The sequence below is a fragment of the Myotis yumanensis genome, unplaced genomic scaffold (genome assembly GCF_028538775.1).
Source record: "Myotis yumanensis isolate MYYU_CA2020_CCGP unplaced genomic scaffold, mMyoYum1.0.hap1 SCAF_9, whole genome shotgun sequence".
In the NCBI taxonomy this organism is placed as follows: domain Eukaryota; kingdom Metazoa; phylum Chordata; class Mammalia; order Chiroptera; family Vespertilionidae; genus Myotis; species Myotis yumanensis.
The window spans coordinates 47,503,519-47,511,774 of record NW_027223760.1 but is presented as its reverse complement, the minus strand read 5'-3'; positions in this window follow the sequence as shown (position 1 = coordinate 47,511,774).

The following is an 8,256-nucleotide window of genomic DNA, read 5'->3' as shown; positions in this document are numbered from 1 at the left end:
GATGTGCCTGCAACCCAGGTACGTGCCCTTGACCGGAATCGAACCCGGGACCTTTCAGTCCGCAGGCCGACGCTCTATCCACTGAGCCAAACCGGTTTTGGCTAAAAGTTGCTTTTAAATAAGTATGATGTCCTGCCCAGATATCATCATTACACACCTGTTGTTGATAAGCAACCGCAGCCCAGCTGCTGAGGGGCCACACTGGGGGCTTACTTATACAAATGTGTAGTAAAGCAACTATGGCAAGGGCGTACTCAGAATATAAATACTAAGTGTTTGTGAGGACTATTTGAGATTTTTGGTTTAGGGGAGGTGACTTCTACTTAACCCTAGCAACGAATTCTAGCAACAGGGGACTTTTGCACTGGCAACTGGAAATCAGCACTTGATTGGTCAGAAACTCTTAAGGTGACGCCTGTTATAAAAAGGTACATCTCATATTAAATTTGGGTTTTATCCTTTTCACTTCCCCTTGCCTGGAACAATAATGTGATTAATCTGTCATTTGTTGAGAGTATGTTATTTCTTTATTTGACTTATTGAGAGATATTGTCCTGTGTGCTATTGGCTTGTTATAAATTATAATTCCTACAGCAAAGTGTTCTAAATAAATTGCTGGCAAAGACAAAATCGGTGTCTGAGCATGACTTCTGCTGCTTCCTCAAGACAAAAACAAAGGATAATCTGGGCACACCGAAAAAAGACAGTGAAAGAGAAACTGAACATTATTGTTGTGTAACCATAAGTATCTAAGAAACACATGGTCCTATATATTCTGGTCCCTTGTGGTGACCCCCAACCATAAAATTATTTTCGTTGCTACTTCATAACTTTAATTTTGCTACTGTTATGAACCGTAATGTAAATGAGGGAGGTTCCTTTGCTTATAATGACTACTACCAAAACCACATTTTCTCAGAGAGTTCTATTTCAATGAAATTTTATTAGTCTACCTAACATATACCTAATATATCATTAAATTAAACTTAATTTTTAACTTCATGATTTTCTTATAGTAAGAAATTTACCTTTCCCTAGCCAGTGTTGCTAAGTGGTTAGAGCAGTGGTTCTCAACCTGTGGGTTTCGACCCCTTTGGGGGTCGAACGACCCTTTCACAGGGGTAGCCTAAGACCATTAGAAAACACATATATAATTACATACTATTTTTGTGATTAATCACTATGCTTTAATTATGTTCAATTTATAACAATGAAAATACATCCTGCATAGCAGATATTTACATTACGGTTCATAACAGTAGCAAAATTAAAGTTATGAAGTAGCAACGAAAATAATTTTATGGTTGGGGGTCACCACAACATGAGGAACTGTATTAAAGGGTCGCGGCATTAGGAAGGTTGAGAACCACTGGGTTAGAGGGTTGTAGGTTGGATTCCTGGTCAAGGGCTCATACCAGGGCTGCACATTTGATCCCTGGCCCAGGTCGGGGCACATGCAGGAGGCAACCAGTCACTGTGTCTCGTCTCTTCTTCTCTTCTCTTCTCTTCTCTTCTCTTCTCTTCTCTTCTCTTCTCTTCTCTTCTCTCTCTCCTCCCCTCCCCTCTTCTCTCTCTCTCTCTCTCTCTCTCTCTCTTTCTCTCTCTCTCTCCACCCGCCCCCCTTCTACTCTCTCTAAAAATCAATAGATAAAATATACTCAAGTGAGGATTAACACACAAAGAAAGAAATTTACCAACTGGGAGTCCTTCTTCTTAGTGTCAAACCCTCAATAGTAGACACTGACCTGTCAAGCAATCATAATTGGATGCTACTAGACAAACAGATTTGCTTGATTCCATATCCATCAACCTCTGACTTCGATTTAGTTTCCCATATCATGAAGGAAATTGCCCATTATCTCTCCACTGTTCCAACGCAGACACTTAAAATGCATTCACTTCACGCCTTCTGCTCTCAAAATGTCTCCATTTGAACAATAAATTATATTTTAATCGTACATGGAAAGCTCTGATCTGCCTGCCTGTCCTTCTAGAGAATTCCACTTTATTCTTCAAAACTATTAAGCTCAATATCACCTTGCTGTGCAGCCACCTCAGTAATGCCCAAGACTCTTACGTGGTGCCATAGTGCCATAGTGCTGCCCACAAAACTCTGCAGAAGCCCTGGTCATTGACCACTTTCCCCTATAAGACAATGGATGAAATAATTTTAAATAAATGAAATAGCATTTAGTTACTAGGTTATAAACACAGAAATGATATTAGCAAAATAGAAGAGTGTGTTTTGCAATATACATGTAAAACCAAACACTAGATTTGGTGCCAGCCTGGTTGTCCAATTTGTAACATGACAGGAAAGGACCACAGTGCTTTCATTTCTTTAGATTCCATGGCCTATGGTTTTAGTAATTTACTCAAATTATCTGTATCTTCTTTGCAGACAGTTTAAGGTCCAAATCTTTCAACCAAGCTGCTGCCTTTGCTTAAACAACCCAACCAGGAATTAGACATAAAAGGTTTTTTCCCCCTCATTTGAAAACTCAGCATGCTACCTCATTGTGTCCTTATCATGTTTATGCAGCACTACTCAGTATAAGCACCAATGAGTAATTACACACAGTGGAGTGTTGTGTCAGTAAAATGTTCACACTTTTTCCAGTCAGTATTTTTAATTATTTTTCTTTTCTAAATGATCTGCTTAAAGGAAGGGAACAAGAAATTCCTCGATAATGCAAATAATGTAAGAGTCAACCTGGATGACCTCAGTTATAACAATTACTTTTTAGATGTATAACACCAAAAGCATGATACATGAAAAAAATTAATGAATAAACTGGACTTCATATAAATTGAAAGCATTTGCTCTGAGGAAAACAATATCTAAAGAATAAGACTGTAAGAAGTCACAGGAACAGCAAGCATAGCTGGGTAACCCCCACTAACATTATAAACTGGACAGTGGGGGCATGCAAAACCATCTCTAGCAGGCCACGTCAGTTAGGCCTTTATATATTTTGTTTAAAACACATTTTTCACACTAAAAACTTAGAAAGTCACCAACAACTTCGTAATGTATGTCACATAAATTCATACGCAGAGTATTGCAGTGCTAATCTTTATGATCATATCATGCAAGAGTTCTTTACTTTTCAGACTCATAACTATGTTTCCTTCTTCAAAACAAAAAACAAAAGTTATAGAAGCAGAGTGAAAGGTTCTGAATAAGACAGTTGGTGTTAAAGAGCAATTTGCAAACTATGTGATGAAGTATATTCCACAGCCTCAAGGACTAGATAAATGCAAACAGGCTTGCAGTGTTACAGTCTCAAGTGGAACAGACAGTTAGGACTAAGAATACAAGATTATAATGTGCAACTAAGGTGATTTGCAGATAATGCTGAGAACAGAAAGGATTATGTTTCCACAACTGTTTATAGCTTGTCTGCTATAGAAGCAGGTGACAGAGATGTCCATTCAAAATCCCTTCCAACCGAGGAGTCTGATTGCATTCCCTCATCCTTTAGTGCCACCTATGGTTCCAAATTAGAAAGTGTCAGTTTGAAATATAATTCTAGACACTGTGAACAGTATCCTGGTTTTAAATATTAGTATATTTATCACTCAATTATATTTTGCCTTTGACTAAATGAATAAAATATCATTCTAGAGGGCATTTAACAATATGCACTAAGAGATATTAAAATGTTTAAACTCTTCAACCCAATAATCTGTGTTTAGGAAGTGAAGAAAGGGAAAGACACATGTATAAGAATATTTATTACAGTATTATTTAAAATAACTTAATGTTTAAATGATTACAGAATTTATATTAGGATGAAATATGATGCATCAAATTTTTAAAGTTAAAAAAAGAAAATTACCTTTAGTCAATTTCTATAATTTTTCTCTTTATAGAAAGATTTTAGATATTTTATAAACTGTCAAAACCCTAAAGAGACATGTAACTTTAGCACAGAAAAAAAATGATACAATTCATAGCCCACAAAGCTAAACAGCTATGTGCTTAGAACATAGAATGTATAAATATGCTGGAAGAAATTACTGCCTTTCAAATAAGATAAAGTTCCTACTTTGCAGAAAAAAACACACATGTCACCAGATGGAAGTTCCATCTTTCCAAAATATAACACACTTCTGTTGGGTTTCTATCCTGGCATGCATCTCTCTAATTATCATAGAGGGGCCTAATCTCTTCACCTCTGATTTGGGACCTACCACTTCTTATCTAATCATTAATTTACATCATCCATTATCCCTTTTCTTCTCTTTTGTATATTCAACCTTTCTGTTCAATGTGTTCCACCATTTTTAAACTATATTCAAATGAAATAATAATAATGAATAATCCCTCACTCAAATCCATGTCTTCCACCTCCCACTTCCAGGAAACTGTAGTCCTATCTCTAGCTCTCACTTCATAGTCAATTTCCTTAATGTATACTAGTGGCCCACTGCATGGATTCGTGCACATGGAAAGGAAATTAATTACCGCAGTTTGGCAGTAAACCATATTCGGGGCCGAGAGTGCCCTAGCAACAACATAACCCACGGCTGAAGGTGGAATCAAGTAGTCCTGCGAGGAATTGGGCTCCCTCCTCTCTGGTCTGGGTCACCCAAGAACCGCTACTGCCAAGTCACAGAGGCTCAGCAACTCCTGGTTGGGCACCTGTCCGCTGGTGGTCAGTTTGTGTCAGATGTACTGGCTGGTTGGACGGTCACCTAGCTTTTTATATGGTACACTAGAGGCCTGGTGCACCAAATTCGTGCATGGGGTGGGGGGTCCCTCAGCCCGGCCTGCACCCTCTCCAATCCAGGACCCCTCGGGGGATGTCTGACTGCCTCTCGCAATCTGGGACTGCTGGCTCCTAACTGCTCACCTGCCTGCCTGCCTGATTGCCCCTAACCACCTCTGCTTGCCTGATCGCTCCTAACCGCCTCTGCCTTGCCCCGCACCCAGGACCCAGGATTCCCTCGTCCAGCTGCTTGCAGGCACCTGGGACCCAGGCTTCCCTCCCTCTGGCTGGCCGCAGGCACCCAAGACCCGGGCTGGCTTTGTCTGGGCCAGCCGCAGCCGTAGGGGACCATAGGGGAGCACCATTGCCCAGGCCGCAGCTGTAGGCGCTGGCACCCAGGACCATGGGGCAGGCAGCTTGTCCCTTTCCCAGGCCACAGGTGCAGGCACAGCCGCTGACACCCGGGACTGCGAGGCATGAGGCTTGTCCCTCTCCCGGGCTACAGCCTGGCTGGTCCCCATTCCTCTCTCATGAGCTCATTTGTGCCTGCTGGTCCCCATTCCTCTCTTGTGAGCTCATTTGTGCCTGGCTGGTTCCCATTCCTCTCCCCCCAGTGTTGAGTATCTGAGCCTGTTATGGCATGAGGGCATGACAACCATTTGCATATTAGCTCTTTATTATATAGGATAGATATGTGTGTGTGTGTGTGTGTGTGTGTGTGTACACGCATGTTGATTTTTAGAGAGAGAGGAAAGAAGAGGGAGAGAGAAAAACATCGATTGGCTGCCTCCCACACATACCCTAACTAGGGTTCAAGCCCACAACCTGGGCACATGCCCTGACTGAGAATCATCAAACCGGTAACCTGTCGGTGCATGGGATGATGCTCAACCAACTAAGCCACATTGGCCAGGGCTCAATCTGCTTAATTTTTATATTTGTTATTATAATTTTCATACCTCCTGTTCAATCCTAAACTCACTCCAGTCTGCTATATGCCCCATCACTCCATTAAAACAGCTCTCTCTGTAAAATCACTGACATATATATTACTAAACTCATGGATATTTTTCAGTATTCATTGCAGCGTCTCAGCAGTCATCCACGCTCTTGACCTATGCCTCCTTCCTGAAATACTCACTACTCTTGCCCTTCCCCTCTTCTCTAGCCACGTCTTTATTCCTTTTCCTGCACCTCCTACTCTTCTTTGCTATTAAATATAATAGCTCAGATTTTGGCCCTCTTCTCATTCCTTAATCTCGCCCTTGGTAATTTCTTAGTAGCTATGATTTCAATTACCACCTATACACAAATGATTCACAACCCTAACTTCTAGCCCAATGCTTTCCCCTGAGTTCCAGGAACACATGTCCAGATAGATAGATTGACGATAGATAGATGCCAGATAGATAGATGACAGATAGATAGATAGATAGATAGATAGATAGATAGATAGATAGGTAATTTCTTCACTTCTTGGATGTCTCTAACAGATCTCCATCTCTATTTAACCAAAACTTAATTTATGATTTTTCCTTCTAAATTTACTCTTTTAGTCCTCTCTTTTAGTTCTATAAATGGCCCCATCACCAATCTAGTTATGCAAACTAAAATTCTAACAATCATACTTGATGCTTCTCTCTCTTTCACCATGTACATTAACTCCATCTCCATGCTCTGTTGCTTCTAATTCCTACCTCTTAAATCCATCTTCTCCCCATCTCTATCACCATAGTGATTCAGGTCACCATTATCTCTTGTCTGCCTTATAGTAATAGTCTTAAAAGTTTTAATAGTCTTAATAGTTATATTTCTTTTTTCTCCATCTGTATACCATTTATTTACTCTTTTGTCTAGATACCCTAGCTAGGACTTCCATACAATATTGAGTAGGAGTGATGAGAGAGGACATCTTTGCCTTGTTGTTTTTCTCTTAAATGAGAAAATAAACATATAATTCATACATTTCAATGGCCAAGAAAAACAACCAATTACATGGCATTTTAACATGTGAGCTAATGGCAAGATTAGAAAACAAATTATGATAGATAAAAAGCAGTAACTAAATGACTTCAGCAGATATCAGTAAGTTGAAAATTACTCCTTGCTTATACTATTTTTCAAAGTAACAAGAAATACTCATGCCCTAAAGATATTGCTGGGTAGTTACAAAATTGTTATGTATTATTTCATAAATCTATCTTTTGTGCTAAAACTGTTGTCTATGTTTTACATTTAGTTGAATGGTGGGAGATAAAATGAACCAAAAGGATAAGAAATCACACAATCAACATCTGTCACACCTTGCCTGGGTTCCTGCCCCACTGCACTTCTCAAAATCTGCTTCCTTCTCCAGTCCCACTCTTCACCTGTACAAATGAGATTGGCACTTCCAAATTGGTGATATATCCAGTGGTGAACAAATATTTTTAAAAGTAATTCTTTCCTCTTTCAGGGGAAGAACATCTTATTTGAAAGTCTCTTTATTCCTTCTAAAATCATAAACATTTCTTAGAAATTCTCAACCAAAATTTGATATGGATGAAAGCCCTGTGTCTATTTTTTATTTCAATTTACTTTTCAAGATGAACACAAGATTTCAAAGGAAGCAAGTCAATTTGATCCAAATTAATATATAATGTTCTTTTGTGAAAAAGAAGAAATCTACATTGCTACTTTAAATTCTAATCACTTAGATGTATTCTATCTTGACCTTCCAATCATCTTTGAACATATAAATGGAAAACAAGGTAGAAACGCTATCTTTCTTATGTGTAACTAATTGTGGCTAATCATCTCTAAAATGTGCGGTAGTTTCTTTTTTAATTTAAATTCTTTATTGTTGAAAGTATTACATATGTCTCTTTCCCTCCCCCACCCCCCCCAATGACCTCTACCCAGCCACTCCTACCCCCCAGCACATGCCCTCACCACCCTGTGACCATTGGTTATGCTAATATTCATGCATACAAGTCATTTGGTTGATCTATTACAACCCCCCCTCCCTTTCTTTCCTCTGAGTTTTGACGGTCTATTCAATGTTTCTATGTCTCTGGATCTGTTTTTATTCATCAGTTTACGTTGTTCATTATATTCCACAAATGAGTGAGATCATGTGATACTTATCTTTCTCTGACTGGCTTATTTTGCTTAGCATAATGCTCTCCAGGTCCATTCATGATTAAGAGTTCTTTCTTTTTGACAGCAGCATAGTATTCCATTGTGTGGATGTGCCATAGTTTTTTAATCCATTCATCTGCTGATGGGCACTTAGGCTGTTTCCAAATGTTAGTTATTGTAATTGTGCTGCTATGAACATAGGGGTACATATATTCTTTCTGATTGGTATTTCTAGTTTCTTGGGATATATTCCTAGCTCAGTGGTAGACACTCTTTTAAGTCAATAAGTCAATTCTCACTTTGAAGTTGCTCAATTGCTTCTTTATCACTTAGATTTGGTTGTGTGTTTGTTTGTTTTTCCAAAATTCAATAAAGTGCAACACAATCTCCAATTATTTTATACAAAAGGTACTAGTTTAGT